The sequence below is a fragment of the Chenopodium album genome, chromosome 26 (assembly GCF_948465745.1).
Source record: "Chenopodium album chromosome 26, dcCheAlbu1.1, whole genome shotgun sequence".
NCBI classification, from domain to species: Eukaryota; Viridiplantae; Streptophyta; class Magnoliopsida; order Caryophyllales; family Amaranthaceae; genus Chenopodium; species Chenopodium album.
The window spans coordinates 19,957,563-19,975,363 of NC_137859.1; the positions used below are offsets into that span (position 1 = coordinate 19,957,563).

The 17,801-nt window shown below is 37.5% G+C and overlaps 1 non-coding gene across 1 annotated transcript; it reads right to left on the bottom strand.

The window, feature by feature from the left end:
• Positions 1-6,213: 6,213 nt before the first annotated feature.
• LOC145618812 (small nucleolar RNA R71) lies at positions 6,214-6,320 on the bottom strand. Its single transcript, XR_014108051.1, has one exon. It is a non-coding gene; the product is annotated as a small nucleolar RNA R71 (small nucleolar RNA).
• Positions 6,321-17,801: the final 11,481 nt, after the last annotated feature.

Here is a 17,801-nt window from a genome sequence, read left to right on the forward strand (position 1 = left end):
TTCTTCTTCTTTTGTTGAGCCTCAATCTCCTACATCCTTTGAATCTCTTATTGCTACCTTGGAAACTCGAATTAGGCATGTTGAGCTTAGTGATGATCTTGGGCCTAAAATGGAGTCTACTCTTAATTGTTTGAGAAGTCAATTGGAGATGATGAAAAAGAGTGAGGAGAGTTTTGAGGAAGGAAGAAGGAGAAATGAAGAGCTAGAAAGCCAATTGTCATCTTTGATGCTTGTGTGTGAAAATAACAAATCCAATGTGTGTGTTGAGGATGATGATGGTGATTTTGAGCAACCAAGAGTGTGTGAGGTTACTTTTGGTGAGCATATGAGTGATGGTGAAGGAGTTGAGAGAGAAGAGAGTGTTGAATTTGAAAATCCCAACCCTCCCACCCATTGTAATGAGTCTCAAGTGTATGAATGTGACTCTTCTAACCATGAGTATTTGGACTCGTTTGAGGTTATGTCAAATGTGTTTATTGAGTGCATAAGAAATAGCCATAGCCTTTTAAGCAAGTTGATTGAGAAAGCTTCATGGGAGAGAGATGATTTTGAAGTGAATTTGCCTCCATTCATGCATGGTTTTGAGACTCTAGGCTTTAAGGAAGTTGAGGGAGCTTTTGTTCATGAAGGTAGTGGAGGAGATTATGTGGTTCCTCTTGGGAGTTGGATGTTTGAGGGAGATGGTGATCATGAGTGTTCTTCTTTTGAGGATTCTATGATTGATTTTCATGCCCTCATTGGCGATGAGAGACCTTGTGTTGAGGGAGTCGCGAACCCTTTACCTATTTCTCATACCCCTTTCTCTCAAAAGTTTGACCACATCCCCTATTGCCCTATTTTTCTCCCTTCCTTTGTTGGTAAGCCTATTGGGGACCCTATTGTCTATGAGGATTTGCATGTGGCTCATTTGTCTCTAATTGAGGAAGAGGGTGATGTTGCCACCCAAAAATATCCTAGTGAGGAGGATTTGCCTTTTTCTTTTTCTTCTCCCCCTTCTTCTTCTTATTTCTTTGTTTCTCCTTTTGATCCTTCTTTTTCTTTCTTTTGGCACCTCCCTTCTCACTTGCGTGCAATGATCTTGTTGCACATTTTTCTTCCGTCATTTGCCTACATTCTATCTTATGAAATGTGTAGTAGTGCATTTGACAAGCTCTTGCGATCGTTGCAATATTATTTTACTAGAGCGGTCAAGCTTGGACCTTAAGCAAGCCTTTCTCGGGAAGTAACCCGTGTTTTAGATTAGATTTTCCTTTTCTTTTTAGAATAGATTTTTCTCTCATGGAAATTTTTGTGTGCCTTTTGCTAGGTACATGACTTGATATACTTCGGTGCTTCGATTTGGATCAAGAATCAAGGAAGGTTGACTCCTATCTTTGCGAGCATATGAAGACAAGGTTCAATTCTTGAGAAATTTGCTTTGAAAGGTTTAAATTGGGTCATTTGCGGGTATTTACACCCACCTAGTATCCGGTAATATCTTTCCTTGCTCTTTCTCTAGTGGATGATGACTTGTTGGACATATGTTGGTTTGTTGGATTAATCTCCTTGTTTTCCCCTCCCATGGATTATATGATTTATGTTTGAGTGTATTGTCTCATTCAAGCTTGGGGGAGGGTATTTTATTATGTTTGGTAGAATGTTGATTCTTATATGCTATGCACCTTTGTATATGCTTTTCCATGTTTCTTATATTTTGAAAAACTTCAAAAAGATTTTTGTTTCTATCAAGGCAAATTTGCAACGTGTTTTGTTTTGTTCTTGCTTTGGACATAATAACATTTGGACTTGTATAATTGAATGCTTTTCTTCCTAAATGGTAACGGTGTGCACAGTTTGAGAGTACGCTTGGTTGATTCTAGGATAAAGCATGCTAAGGTAGTTGGTTAGAACTAGTGGGAACATGAAGCCGGATTCTACTTGTTTGTGGCATGTTTGGTAGTTGCTTCCTATAGTCGATTTGACACCAATAGTGAGTTTTTGCTACAACCATGTGAGTTCTATGTTTTTCAAGCCTTCTACCTTACTTGTATGAGCGGCATGGATCCTTGACTTCTTGCAAACCTAATCTTGAAACTTGACTCATAGATCTTGAATCCGAGACCGAACCATTTAGGGAGGACAAAGGCACCTTTTTCGGGGTGGTATTTTTCTTTTTTAGGATAGTTTTATTCATTTTTGTTATTTTTGGGTTTACATTTGCCTTCTTGCAACCATTTGAGCCTTATACCTTCTTTTCAAGCCACATCTTTAGATCTTTGGCCTTTTGTTTCATTCTCTTTCTTTTCTTGGTTTTTGTGAAGCAATTGATCATTCTTGATGGAGTTTGTGGTGGAGAAGTTGAAATGTTTGGTTCTTATGAAAGCAAGATTGTGTTATATCTTCTTTGTGAATAATGGCAAATGAGTATGAGTAAAAGCCGTCCTACATTATAAAAGGCATGGACAAATAAGTGCAAAATCGAAAAAGCCGTCCAAAGTAGAATGAGGCGAGGACAAAGCATTATTGAAAAAAAAAGAAGAAAAAAAAAGTGAAAAATGAAAAATTCAAAAATATTTTGATGTGAGTTTTCTCCCTTTTTGAGCATTGAGGACAATGCTCCATTTAAGCTTGGGGGGAAGCGTTCTCACGCTTTTTGTGTATATGTTTGTGGTTTATAGCTTTGAATAAGCTTGGGGGTGTTGTTGTTTTTGTTTGGTGATTACTTGGTTTTGATGTAAAGAAATGCGCAATCTTTGCTTCACTATTAGGAAAACCACCAAATTTTAAATTTTTAGCCTACCCTCACCCTTTTGCCTTAACGTTACAACCTTGGGGAAAGACCTTTTGACCTAAATGGTTGAGTCATTCATCGGTGGAGAGGGATGTGAGTTTTAGGAATAGGGAGAGGGGATGCAAAAGTCAAGATGTCGAGTAGCCTAAAAATTCTCCTTTTCCGGTTCCTTCGTGGAATCATTGGGATGCTCATTAGAGGTCGATTTGAAGCTATTAGGAAGAACGCGGTAAGATCGTTTGGGATGAAAGTGTATTGTGAAAGCTAGTTCCTATGCTTAGCATATTTATGTTTCAATCAACCTTGGGTATCTTGGAACGTGCACTCCCTTACTTGTTTAGAAAGATTTGCATCCACTTGTACTTGTACATTTGCAAAAGTCCTTTCATGAACATTTGTTTGCTTTTCTTGTATTTTGTTTTCTTGTTCATGCTTTGCCTTGTTTGTATTATTATGAGAGTTATGGGTCAAACTCTTAGGATACCCTTACGAGACCTCACTCGTCCTCATAGGCGACTTTGGGGTCTAAAGGGCTTGTTGTAGCTAAAAACAACCGTGATTCCTACGACAGTGAGTCTTAGTGTATATTCTTATCTTGAGTCTTTCTTTTTCATTTTCAATAAATCTTTCATCCTTGATCTTTCTTGCTTTGTTTTGCTCGAGGACGAGCAAAAGTTTAGCTTGGGGGAATTTGATGAGTGACATTTATGGCACTCATTTGGTCCCTTTTTGGATGAATTTCATTTCATTTTATTACTCTTTTCTTTAGTTTTCCTTAGTTTTATTCTAGTTTTCTTCATTTTATGCGTTTTGTAATTAGTTTCTCTATTTTATGCATTTTCTAATTTACTTGCTATTTTTCCCTTTTACTTGCTTTTTATCCTTTGTTTGTAGGTTGTGATTGATTGTCCAAGGATTCCCGAGCTTCCTCTCCATGGTCTGTCATTGATTTTCATGCCTAAAGCTTGTGCAAGAAGTTTCAAGTCAAAGGGGGATCCAAGGAGCATGCTTCAAGGTCTTGTATATGCCTTACTCATGGCTTATATCCTTCAAGAAATTCAAGAAAGTTACTGCCTACCTTGTCCTCCATCACCATCATCTAGGATGTGTGCACCACATGAGCTAGGACGAAGAAGAAGAAAGGAGGCTGCAGTTTTGTGCGGGCGCACACGGGGAGTGTGCAGCCGCACATATGTCGTGTGCGGCCGCACATGGAGTGTGTGCGGGCGCACCTTTATGGGTGTGTCCCGTGCGCACTTCTCTCTCTCCTCCGAGCGCCCGCACCTGCGTGGGTCTATTCTTGGGCGTCAAAACCGACCTTCTCCTTTGTATATATAGTTATTTCCTTCTATTTTTGTAGGAAGAAGTTTCATAATAGAATTAGATCATATTCTTAGCTTAGTTGAGAGCTTCTCTCTCTAGATTTAGGGGTTAGTTTTAGGAGTAGATTTTAGAGAGTGAAAGTGAAGAATTTCAATGGTGATTGAGAGATTGAAGATCCAATGGTGACAATTGTATTGGAGATCTACTCTATTATCAATGAGTATTTCTAAACTCTATCTCATTTATTGTTTTGTTTAGTATTCATGTTTAGATTGTTTGATTTTGATATTTGATGGTTGATGTTTGATTAGAGTTATTGTTCTTCTTTGATTGTTGATTCTTTGATTGTAGATTGTTGATTACTTTAGTTGTTTGTTGAATTGATGATGTTGCTAGAGTAGTTGTTGGGTTAGGGATTTGGTGAAGCTTGTATTATGTAATGGATTGATGTAGATTGGGGATTTTGATGGAGTTGATGATGTGATTAAATTGGTTAATTGATTATGTGCATGTGTGTGTTTGATTTAGGCTTGATCACCCTAGTTATTCACACTAGATTGCATTGTAAGTTCACATTGATACGGACCATTGATTTGTGGCTTGCATTTACACGATTGAGGTGTCTTGTGATGTTTCCTAGCTAGAGTTTATCGTAGTTGACGCTAGTTAGACCTCTAGGAGAATAGCTTGATATGCTCTTTTGGTTGCATAATTGATTTTCCCTCGCATTGCTTGACTTAGTCAACTTCCTAAACCAATTTGCATTGTTCATTGCTATTATAAGTGAATCCTAATCCCTAGCATTTATTTGTTTGATTTCTTTGTCTTAGTAGTTGTTAGTGTCCTCTTTCACCCTTAGTCTTCGACCTAGCTTAGGCACATAATTGGAAGCACTTAGACATTACTGTTCCTTTGGGTTCGACCCTTGACTTACCTCTATACTTATATTTAGGTTTGTTGAGTGTTTATAAATTTTGTTTGGCATAGGAGGATTAGTCCAACGACCTAATTTTCCCACGTCATTTGTAAGGAAATACTTTAATTCAATCTTTAGCTTTTTATTTCAATTGTTTTGTTTATTGTTTAAGTTTATTGATTGTTTGATTGATTTAGTTTGATTGAAAAGATGATGATGAATTTGTTGATTAGTGTAGTTTTAATCTTGATTTTCTTGATGGATTGTGAGTAGTTTACTTGCTAGGGTGATGATGAAACTTGTATAAGTAATGGATCAATGCTAATTGGGGGGAATTGATTGATTTAATATTGTGATTAAATTGGTTGATTAATTATGTGCGTGTGTGTGTTTAATTTAGGAGTGGTCAACCTTATTACTCGCACTAGATTGCATTGTGAATTCACTTTGATACATACAATTGATTTGTGGCTCGCTTTTGTCGATTGAGTAGGTTTGTAAATTTCCTAGTTAGAGTCTCTCGTAGTTGGCGCTAGTTAGACCTTTAGGAGAATAGCTTATCATACTCTTTTGATTGCATCGTCGATTTTCCCTCGCAATACTTGACTTAATCAATCCCAATCCCGATTAGTTTGTGTTCATTGCAAGTATATGGGGATCCTAATCCCTAGTATTTGATATATTTGATTAATTGATTGTTAGTTGATCCTAGATTACTTACCTTACTTTCCCTTGATATTTTGAAGTAGCTTGACCTAAACCTTAGCAATCACTCCCATTCCTAGTGGTTCGACCCTACACTTGCCTTATATTTGTATTGGGTTTGAGAAGCTCCAAGGGTGACATTGAAGGAGTTGGGCACTCCGGGTGCATATAAGTATGAGAGCGGGATTGCTCCATCTATAATTCCGGAAAGAGACTTGAAATCAAGTCGGCAATGATAACCTTGATTGAGAGGCGACAATATAGTGGTGCAACAAATGAAAGTCCCCTCAATCATCTTAAGGAATTCGAGAAATCTTGCAACACGATTAAGGTGAGCGGGGTCACACAAGAGTTTATAAGGCTTAAGCTGTTTCCCTTTTCTCTAATCGGAAGAGCTCAAGAGTGGCTAGACAAGGAAGTGAAGCATAATTCCTTGAGAGCTTGGGACGAAGTTACAAAAGAATTTCTTTCCTGTTTCTTCCCTCAAAAGAAAATGGCGGAGATAAGAGCTTTAATTCAAAGCTTCAAGCAAATGTCTAGTGAGAGCTTCTATGAAGCATGGGAGAGGTACAAGGAATATCAAAGAGAGTGTCCTCACCATGGAATTCTGACTTACCAAATCATTCAAATCTTGTATGGTGGCTTGAGTCCTCAAGGGAGGTCAAGTCTTAATGCTAGAGTCGGAGGCCCAATCATGAACAAGACGGTGAAGAGATTGTGGATGTGATAGATGATGTAGTGAGGCACTACATAAATTTTCAAGAAGTTGAGAAAGAGTCGACAAGCAAAAGTGGCTTGATTGATCAACTCAATGCCATCAACAATTAGTCCACGATAATTTCCGACTTAGGGAAATAGGTAGTTTCTATCAAGGTTAAGCTTGAGAATGCTTCTTCACAAGCACAAACTCTTCCCTTTCAATTTAAGGGGAGATGTACATCTTCTTACTCTAACCCTCTTTTCGCTTCTTGTTGTATGATTAGAGAATGTTTGGTTTTGTGATTTATGTGGAAAGAATGATCATGATGCTTCTAATTGTTCTAATGTTTCTTGTGATGGATGTGATGAATATGATGGAAATGAGAATGAGCATGTGAATTATGTTGATAATAATGATTTTGGACCTAGATTTAATGTTCAAAAGAATGTTGGGAATAATAATTATCACAACCAAGGGAGTTACGATAATTATAACCAAAATAGTGGTTATAGGAACGAAGAAACCCAAGGGTTTCGTGGTAACCATAACAACTATGGTTATAATGATCAAAGTCATGGTCAAAGATATGGGGATCATAAACAAGGTTATGGTAACCATAATCAAAATTTCGGCCAAAATCATGGTAGGGGTAATTGGAGTAACCAAAGTAGGGGAAATTTTCTAAACACTGCTCAAAGAGGTTCCCCACCCGAATTTACTCCAAAGACCCAAGGGCAAGGTGATAATTTCTATGATCAACTATTTCAATCTATGAGTAGGTTAGAATATGTCATGGAAGATCAAGCCAAGAAGTTGAACGATCACATACTAGTGACAAAATGTTTTATGACATTATGACTCATGGAAAGATGTTGGAGACCCAAATTTCTCGATTGACCAATGTTTTGATGGAGTATGCTACCTTGGCTTGTTCACGGATCGGATATCCGATCCGAAATGTGATTTCGGATCGGATATCCGAATCTTCGGATATCAAAAATTGATATCCAAATCCGATCCAAAAATTTCGGATATCCGATATCCGAAATCGTTCGGATCGGATGTTTCGGATATCCATTATCCAATATTAATGAAAATTGATTAAGACAAGTTTATAAATCTCGTTAATATTATTGCTTTTTTGCTTTTTTATTGTTAAGCAGCACAATGTATGTACTTCAAATTTAACAAAGTAGTAGTCTTTTAAAAGACCATTTCATTTCATTTGTTAAAAAAAAGACTATTTAATTAATATAAATAATAAACTAATAAATTATATTCATCATTTAATTGTCACTACTACAAAAAATTATAACTGTAGTAGACTAGCAGCACAACTCAACTAAGAAGATTGAAAATAAAAAAAAAAATTAGGCCAGCAATTGAACGAAGAACAAGATCGGAGCGACGGAGCAGCCGCGAGAGTGAAAGAGATGAGGGAAGGCAGTAAGCCACGACCGTGAGATTGAATGAAGAAGAAGATCGGAGCAGCCGCGAGAATGAGAGAGATGAGGGAAGGCAGGAAGCAACCGTGAGAACACCGAGAAGGAGAAGGAAGCCATGACCATGAGATGACAGAGATCTGAGAGGCAGTCAGGAGGAGATAAAGGAGAGAGGAGAGATATTGGGCGGTGAAGCCATGAAGGCTGAAGGGAGGTCAGAGACTTTGAGAGGAGAGAGAAGTAGAGAGAATATAGAGGCGGTGAGGCTTAGGAGATGGTTTTAGGGTTTGGGTTTGTGGGAGAATTGAATGAGTTAAATACCAAAGAGTAAATGAAAGTTTGAACCGTAAGATAAAAATGAAATAATAATGCAAGTAATTTCACCGGATATCGGATCGGATACTTTTTTCGGATATCCAAAAAATTGAAATTCATTATCCGAATCCGTATCCGATATCCGATTTTTCGTATCTGAAATGAAAAATCGGACCGGATATCCTAAAATTCGGATCGGTTGCGGATCGGATTTTTGGATTTTCGGATTATCAGATAGTTTTGTATAGGCCTAATGCTACCCCTTCCTCTTTACCATCACAAGGAATTGATCCTAAGGAACTGGTCTATTCAATCACCATTAGGAGTGGTAAGGTCCTTGAAGAGAGTGTTTCTAGGAAGAATAAGGAGGGTGAAAAGGAGAATGATTCGAGCGAGCGAGGGGAATAAGCATGAAGAGTCTAGCAAGATGTGTGAGAGTTCTAATGAGGAGACTAAGAAGAAAGAGAGGAAGCAAGATGAGGTTTACAAACCCAAACTTCCTTACCCCAAAAGTTCAATAGGCACAAATTGGATGAACAATTTGGGAAATTCATCGAGATGCTTAAGCAAATTCATCTTTCTATTCCTTTCACCGAAGTTTGGAACAAATGCCGAACTATTCTAAGTTTCTTAAGGAAATTTTGAGTGGTAAGATAGATTGTAATATGGTTGAATCGGTGAGTTTGGGGGAATGTTGTAGTGCCTTTATCCATAATGACTTACCCCAAAAGTTGAAAGATCCCGGGAATTTCTCCATCCCTTGTAGTATTAATGGTAAATTGTTCCAAAATGCCCTTTGTGATCTTGGTGCTAGTGTTAGCATCATGCCTCATTCCGTCTTTAAGAAACTTAAGTTAGTTGAGCTCCTTCCAACCAACATGACCCTTCAATTGGCCGATAGATCTATTAAGTTCCCAAAGGGTAGAGTTGAGGATGTCCCCCTAAAGATAGAAGAGTTTACAATCCCGTTGACTTCATTATGTTAGAGATTGCGGAAGATGACCATGTTCCTATCAATTTAGGGAGACCTTTCTTAGCTACTTCGAAAGCTTTGATAGATGTTAAGGGAGGTTGTATTACCTTGAGAGTTGGTAACAATGAGGAAAGTTTTAAGCTAAAACCGATACATGAGTCTTTGTCTTTTGTGAAATATATCATGTGTGTTAATTCCCCTTGCTCCATCGATAATGTTTGCATGATTGATTCTTCAACTAACGATGTTCTTGAGAATTGTGATAATGTGCTTTTGAGTTTTGATTGCAAGAAGGTTAGTGAAGAGAAAACGAAGTTTCCCAAGCTCATGGACGAGGAGGAGATTGACATTCCTCATTGGTCTGAGCTCTACCCTCAAGAGGAGGAAGATGATCCTAAGAGTGTGGATGGTGTGAAATCGTCTACAAGAAAGAACAATGCAAATAAAAAAGTGAGAGCTTCTAGGAAAAAGAGAATGAGAATGAAGTCAAAGAAAGAGAGGCTTGCTTTTGAGGATTCATCGAGTGAAGTTTCATCTAGCAAGAATGAGAGGTTGCTAAAAATTGAAAATGAATTTGCTCCTTCCGCCACTTTGAACAAAGTGGTTTTCTTTGACTCTCCATGATTTGGAGGAAAGGGTCGAGCTAAGGACCTTAAGCAAGCGCTTGCCGGGAGGCAACCCGGTTTTCTAACCTTATTCTTTTGATTTCTATTTTTTCTAGTTTTCTTTTATTTTCCTTTCTTTCACTTGTTTTCTTTTGGATTGATAAGTTGTATTCATGGAATTTAGATTATTTCAAGTGAGCATGAGCAATGGAAAGGTGTTTTGCGGTTTTTGATGAGATTATGTTTGATTTTAGAATTTTGAGGTAAGAGGGTAAGGAATTTTAGTGAGGTAAGTTAGGGAAAGTTGTTATAAAATTTGAAGTAAGTTTGAACTTGGTGGGTTCATTGTGGTGCACTCATTATTTTGGGATGTTGAACCCATTGTCAACATATTTTGAAGCTGCCATATTTGGTGGGTTCAATAGCCCCGGGATGATATATTGAACGAAGAGCCCACAAGTGAACGCACCAAGGAAATCAAGAAAAGAAGGATGCCGAGTGGCCCAGGCGCGCCAAGCTCGGGAGCGGCCGCGCGCGACACTGGCGCGGGCGCGCTGCTAGGCCGTGCGGCCACGCACCCCTGAAGCCGTGCTCTTTTCTTCTCATTTCTCCTTCTTTTTCTTCATTTCCTCTTCCCTATCATCCTCAAGCGCACGTTTATTCCCTTTCTCACTCTACCGCGCCAAACCCTAACACTCTTCATCAAAATTTATCTTTAAATAATCCAAATTCTATCCAAAATCATCAAAATCTTTCTCCAAATTCATCATTTTCAACAAAATTCATACTACTTTCCTCCATTTCAATCTCCAATCTCCCTCCTCCTTTGAAGAACAAATTTAGGAATTTTTGTTCTTGTGAGAATTGGTGGCCAAATATTGTTAAATCTTGCTTCTTGTATTGTATAATCATATTCCTTTACTCTTAATTGCATTATTATATCAAATTGTTGCAAGAATTTGATTTTCATGGTTGTGAATAGTTGTAGTATGTATTTTGATGATTTTGTTGATTGATATTCATTTTTGGTTGATTGTTTGTGTTGTTTGTTGATTGTTATTGCCTTACATTGTGTTGTTTGATGTTTTTATAGCAAATTTGTGCATATTTGTTGTGAATTGTGGAAGTTGGTTTTTGGTAGTTTGGTTGTGATTGAAGTAGGTCGGTTGAACCAAGGTGTGATTGAGTTGTGATTGGTGGCTTCAAGTGTTTGTGAAGTTGAATTTGTGATATTGGTTGTGATAATTTGGTGAAAGCAAGTATGTCTCGAATTGTGAAAGCCGTCACTTTCAAAACCAAAAAGAGAAAAACAAACATCTTCATAGAAGAACCATCACCTTCAAACACCTATTTCCCACAAACACAAAGCCAAGAACCTCTTCCCCTTCCCAAAACTCATTTCGACAGCCACTACAAGAAAAAGGGGAATTACCAACTAATATTTGCTACTATCCTAATATTCAGTCACAAAAAGTACTTTTGCGACTGAAAAAGACGGGCAGTCGCAAAATTTGCAACTAATTTTGTAGTAGTTGCTATGCGGTTGCTGATTTGCGACTGATATTTGCGACAACCATAATATTCATTCGTAAAAAAAAAAATTGCGACTGAAAGAGACGAGTAGTCGCAAATTTTGCAACTGATTTTGCAGTACTTACTATGTGATCGCTAATTTGAGACGCTATAATAATTTTTGCAACTAAATTGTAGTTGTTAGGGTTAATTTAATTTGAAACTTTTTTTTTTAAAAAAATTTGTGAGTAATATTGAAACTAGTTGGTACTTGGTAGTCTCTACCCCTGTTTTTAAAATTTACTCGTATTAAAAACTTGACTTAGGCCCTATTATTTTGAGCTTCTGGGTAGAAAAGAGCATATTTCAGCAGAGCAGAGCAGAACAGATTGAAGCAGAGCAGAGCAGATTTTATTATTATTACTATTATTATTACTATTATTATTACTATAACTATAACTATTACTATTACTATTACTATTACTATTACTATTACTATTACTATTATTAATATCTGTTTCGGGGTTTTTTTGTGTCCCTCAGGAGAGTTACAACACTAAGACTGGATTCAGCAAAGAAGCCTGTACCTGCAAAACAACGGAGCACCGAATTGTCGGTGGTCCGCCTCTGAAGATTAAGTTAGTAAGGGTTCCGAGTAAAAATGTGCGGAAAGTAGGTTATCTGCTCGGATTCCAAGCTCAGGCCTTCTGTTTCTTGAGAGTGACAGATCAGACAATAATTGGTAATCAATCAGTGTTAGGTCATAAAGTTGTAAAAATAGCTCTCCATAAATGAGGTGAATGTTCCCTATTTATAGGGATCTTGGGAAGTGTGCCCTTCTTAGGGTTTGATGACCTAGGGAAGGGCACACTGTTTATTGCAGAGGCCCCTTGGGATTTGGCCGCCATTCCAAGGGGGCTAGTGACAGGCTAAAGTTGTATCACCTAATCAAAAGTAAATCCTAAAACCACTAAATAAATATATATAGGGAAGTAGGGTCGAATTCACAAAGAAATAATCCTAATTAAGTAATATAATCTAAATTATCAAGGTAATCAATATTGTTGTTGTAAAAAGGAATTAAACTACAAGTTTAGGGAGAAAATCAGTAATAAGAAGGCCTAGGGTCACAGGTTCACCAAAAATTAATATCCCGGGATAAAGCATAACAACTAATAATTAAAATTGCACAAATAACATGATTAAGAAGCTCTCGCAATTTATTAATCAACATAGATCTAACAGGCTCTCGCAATTTACTAGATCTAAGTTCCTATTAAAAAAAGCCTTAAATATCAAATTACAATCTGCTCGATTCATCAATTCAATATTGTTATACTTTTACAATTAAATCACATCTGCTCGATTCATAATTCAACTGTAAAGAATTGGAACAATTCAATAACAAATTATCATGCAATATCAATAATCAATAATAACAAATTATCCCTTCATATTAATTATGGATCCCCATAAACCCTAGAATTAAACTACTCAGGCATAATTAAATCTAAACTAAACAAAGTGATTAAGCAAGTCATGATAGAGTAAGGAAATAAAATTACTGAAATCAATAAAGAAGAAATCGTTATCTAAGTTAACGGAATTCATGAGTTGATCAAGAACAAGGGTAAAGTTGTAGAGAGTAATCTAGAGAGAGAAATAAACTAAGTAGAGAGAGAAAGTCTAAGAAAGAAACTAAGTAAAAATAATAGTACTAAAACGTACTTAAACAAAACTCTAAAACACTCCTAATTAGAAACTAAGTGCTTGTCAAATTGGCCGCTCTAGATACACGCGCTCGATCGGGCGAAGGGCCGCCCGATCGGGCGCGCCTTTTTCTTCGCACTCCCTTCTCAGCAGCTGCTCCCGATAGAGCTAATTGCTCACCCGATCGGGCGCGCTGTGGCCTTGCTAGCAGCACATCTTGTTGTGCATCTTGCCCGATCGAGCCAACACTTGCCCGATCAGGCCTGATTATTCCTCCTAGAGGCTTGGACTTCGATTGGGCTCCAATTCTTCGGCCCAATCCGAATTTCCTCTTCGGGTCTTGAATACTTGGTCCAAATGCCTTGGTATCACATATGTCGAACCCTTAATAACCGGATTGATGACTTTAACCGGCCTTGGGCTTCAAAGACGGTCGTGCTCCTCTAATGTCCGTAGTTGCTCCATGAAAACCCGGGAAACTGCTCCAAAAGTGCAATTTCCTACAAAATTCAACTAAAACTACGAAAACACTAGAAAACACCAATTAGTAATAAAAGTGGCTCTAAAGAGCCTAAAACACTACTACTTATGATCAAGGGACGGGGGTAAAATACTATATAAATTAGACACATCAAACTCCCCCAAGCCAAACCTTTGCTTGTCCCTAAGCAAAGAGCTCATCAATGAACATATAAAACATGCCTCACCCCAAGTAATCAAATCAAGCAAAAACGATTCAAGGCAAATCTAATAAACATGCTTCAATATCAATCAATCTCATTCATCCAATCACTCATCCTCCCCAACAATTGTCAAATAGAGCAAACCACAAGAGCATATAGAATTCAAGACTAGTGCTCACACACTCAACTCTCATTTATATGGCAAGTAAAAAATGTGCTCGATCGCTCTCCATACCAACCCCTTTATGTGAACAATGCCCTCCCAAACTCACTACACTAGTGTGTTTAAAAAGACATACACTTAACCTAATAGTCGACTCGGAATATGTCAAGTCATAACTTGCATTGATAAGCAACACTTTCACATCCACACAACTCTATGCACAAGGTCGGAAGGTCTTTAAAGCTTGTAATTAAGGCTAGGGTAAAGGGTAGGATATATTTGGGGATAAGTGAGAGAAAAACTATGCTTAAAGGGAGCCAAATCCTAATAAACCCATGATCAAAATAGATAATGATCAAACATCTCCAACATACTCAACTCCAACAAAAATCCGCCAAATACAACTCCAAACATGTCAAACAATCCCAACCCTTACAATTTCACTCATAAAAAAATTTGATAATATAGAACTAGAGTGAATTTTTTCCTTCTTTTCTTTTGATCAACCTTTACTTAGAACATTTGAACATATGACAATTTTTTTCTTTTTTGCTCTTTTTTTTCTTTTCTTTTTATTTTTGTTTTGAAGTTCACTCTTTTTTTTCATTTTTTTTCCGAACTTCTTTTTTTTTTTTTTTTTTTCCTATCATCATACTTTACTTTTCAAGATAATTAAACTTTCAAACTCATCAAAAATAAACTATGATCAAGAACAAAATAACTTCTCAAAACCCACCCAAATTGTGCAAATAGTAAGCACACTACAAACTCCCTCACCTCACTCACTAATAGCTCCCCCAAGCCAAGCTTGGGACTAGTAACCAATGGGGCAATTATGGCTTGTAATGCGCCTAATAAACAACAAAACGTCAAGGCAACAACATGGTAGGAAGAAGGGAACAAATGTATCTAAATCATCTGAAGGCTACCTAAAAGAATGAACGCCTTCGTCCTCCACATGTGCATAATAGTGAGCCATGAAACATTACTCATAGTTGCAAACCAGTACTCAAATTCATTAACATACTTGGAACTAACACACATTCCTAATCAAATCAACTAGTCAAGCACTATATTCACAAGCAGTTGGACAAAATTGACGCAAGTTTAGGCATCCAAGCAATCAAACTTCAAATCATGATCAACAAATCCACAATGCTCATCATCATATACCAAGAATCAAAATAATATTTTCAAGTATAAGGCACAGGGAAGCATGATTTACAATTCATTGGAATATATTTTTGTATTTTTTTAATTTTTCAATTTTTTGTATTTTTCATATAAGAAAGCAATAAAAGCTACACTATAAAGCAAATAAATCTATACTAGAAAGCAATAAATAGAGAAAAGAGAGAGAGTTACCATATGTACAAGATCATCTCCCCCAAGCCAAATCAAGCAATGTCCTCATTGACTTGGGAGAGTACCTCGGAGTAGCTACTCCTCATCATCATTCTCATCCATCCTCGAATAGCCACCTCCATGGCCAGAGCCGACACCTCCATGGCTCGAACCAGCACCTCCAAACCCAAACCACCTGCGAAATAGTTAGGGTCCACATTCCCCACAAGCCCACCAAAAGGAGCATCGGCCCCATATCCATGGACCGAAAAAAGTCCACATAACTACCAAAAGCACCGGGGGTCGAAGAATATCCTCCTTGAGAATATTGAAACCAATCAGGAACAAGAGCTTCGGGGGGAATAGCCCCTCGGCGTGCATAGTCATCATACATGGGGTATAAACCCCTTTCTAGGTTTCTCACCACATACCCAACCCTTCTACCTAGTAGTGTCAAGGTTTTGCACTAAACCCTCTACTCTTCCTTGTCCCCTCTCAATCCTATCTAGTTGGCTCCTAAAAGCCGAGAAGTCATAAGGGGCATTGGGATCGTTGCTATAGTCAACAAAAGAGGTGGGGATGTCATGTGTGTAGGGTTGGGGTGGTGGTTGTGGTTGGAATTGAGGTTGTGGGTGGGGTGGTGATTGGTGAGCCTCTTGAGCTTCCCCTTGGTTGCCTAACTCGAATATATAAGAAGGCTTGCTTACCCTTCTCAAACTTAGTCAAGGCGGGGTTAGGTAACGTAAAGGCATTGTCCTTCCTACCCGACTCTCGGTGAATAACCCACCACGTCTCGCCACCAATGACATTGATCCAATTAAGGCCACCTAAGTATGGAAGGTTCATAAGGGTAGGGCCTCCTACTTTCCTAAAGTCGGTAGGGACAAAGTTTAGGTGCTTGACCGCGATGTGGGTGACTAAACCACCAAAATAGATAGGTTGCCTAGACCTACCACCCTCGGCCGCATTGGCCGCCCGTTGGAAGTGTTGAGCTATCCTATGCGGGATGTTTAGTTTTTCACTCCTAGGGATCATATAGGAGCTTAACAACTCTAGCTCATCCCTCCTCACATTAGCCGGTTCGTGCCTCCCAAAAATGGTAAGGCCAACAAACCGTTGCCAAAATTTTGGCACGGGATGTTGTATCCAAGTACCCTTGGCATGTTGGAGGTTAAGGTTTCCATCCCCCGTGAAGGCTTGATAGACAACGACAATGTTATCTTGGGATTGTTCAATAGGCTTATCCGATTTCAACTTAAACAATTTACCAAATTCTTTCAAAGTCATTCTCACATCAGTATTAAGCAAACGGAACTGAACATGAGTGCTAATTGCATTTGATTTGATAACATTAAAACTAGAAATAAATTCCACAGTGTAGGGAATATCTCAAGCATTATATTTCCAAGCTTGAACCCCACTGTGATCATACACTTAAGCATGGTGGCGTCCAAAGGGAAATAAAAGAGAGAAAAAAAGTCGCCAACAAGTTGAGAAAAAGAGTCCTAAACATGAAACTAGAAAGAAATAAATAACATCCTAACATGATACTAGGAATTAAACAAATCTAAGCATGCTTTCTACATTGAAATAAATAGGGAGTAAGCTAATAACTTACTTTGAAGCCTCGTACCTCTTTCTAATAACAAAATACACGTGTTAGTAAACTTTAATAAAAAATATTAAAATCAAAGAATTAAATTAAATAATGACAAAACCCTCAGAAGGTATCAACCTTTCACGTCTAGGGCGAAGGCAACTTCGAACTTGGCTAAGTGTTTCCAGATCTTGCGAATGCGGTATGGTGTTTGTAAAAGGTTAGGCTAGCATAGAAAGAGAGAGTGAAAATCAAGTAATTCTTGATGAGAGTTGATGATTTAAAAAAGGGGAGATATGACCTCTATTTATAGGAAAAAAGAGGGTCGAAGAATAAAAAAACAATCAGATTTCGAATTGAATAAAACTCGTAGACAACAGTTTTTACGAATTTTGTTTTTATCATATCTTTTGATCCAGAAGTCCAAATAAGGCATATAATATGTCGTTGGAAAGATCTTGAAGTCTACTTTCTAACCCAATTAGAATCAGATTAAAATATTTTGTATATAAAAAGATATGGCCGAAATAGTAGGACGGTGTCAGTTTTGGATAGAGTTTCTATTCCTTTCATATCTTTTTCGTTATAGCTCGGAAATAATATTATAATATATCATTGGAAAGATAATTTCAAGATCTATCCAGCCATATAAAATTTGGATAAATATATTGAGGCACGAAAATAATATCTGACTGTCTTTGAACATATTTAAATTCGAATAGAATTAGGATTTTAAAAAGGAAAGTTTTAAAAAAGGAAAGTTTATATTTAATTCAAATTCCTTAATCTTATCATTTCAAAAAGGATAATTAAGATCTTTTAAAAACTTATAGAAGCTTCTAATTAATCCTAATTGGTTTATGAACGGGATTAAACCTTTGGACCCTCCACATGATCATTGGGCCGTAGGTAAAATCCGGTTTGGGCCCAGTTTAGTATTCTGGCCATAACTTCCTCATTATTCATCGGAATCAGGCTTATAATATATCATTGGAAATGTCTTTTAAAGCTCCATCCAACTACACTATTATTGGACCCTTATC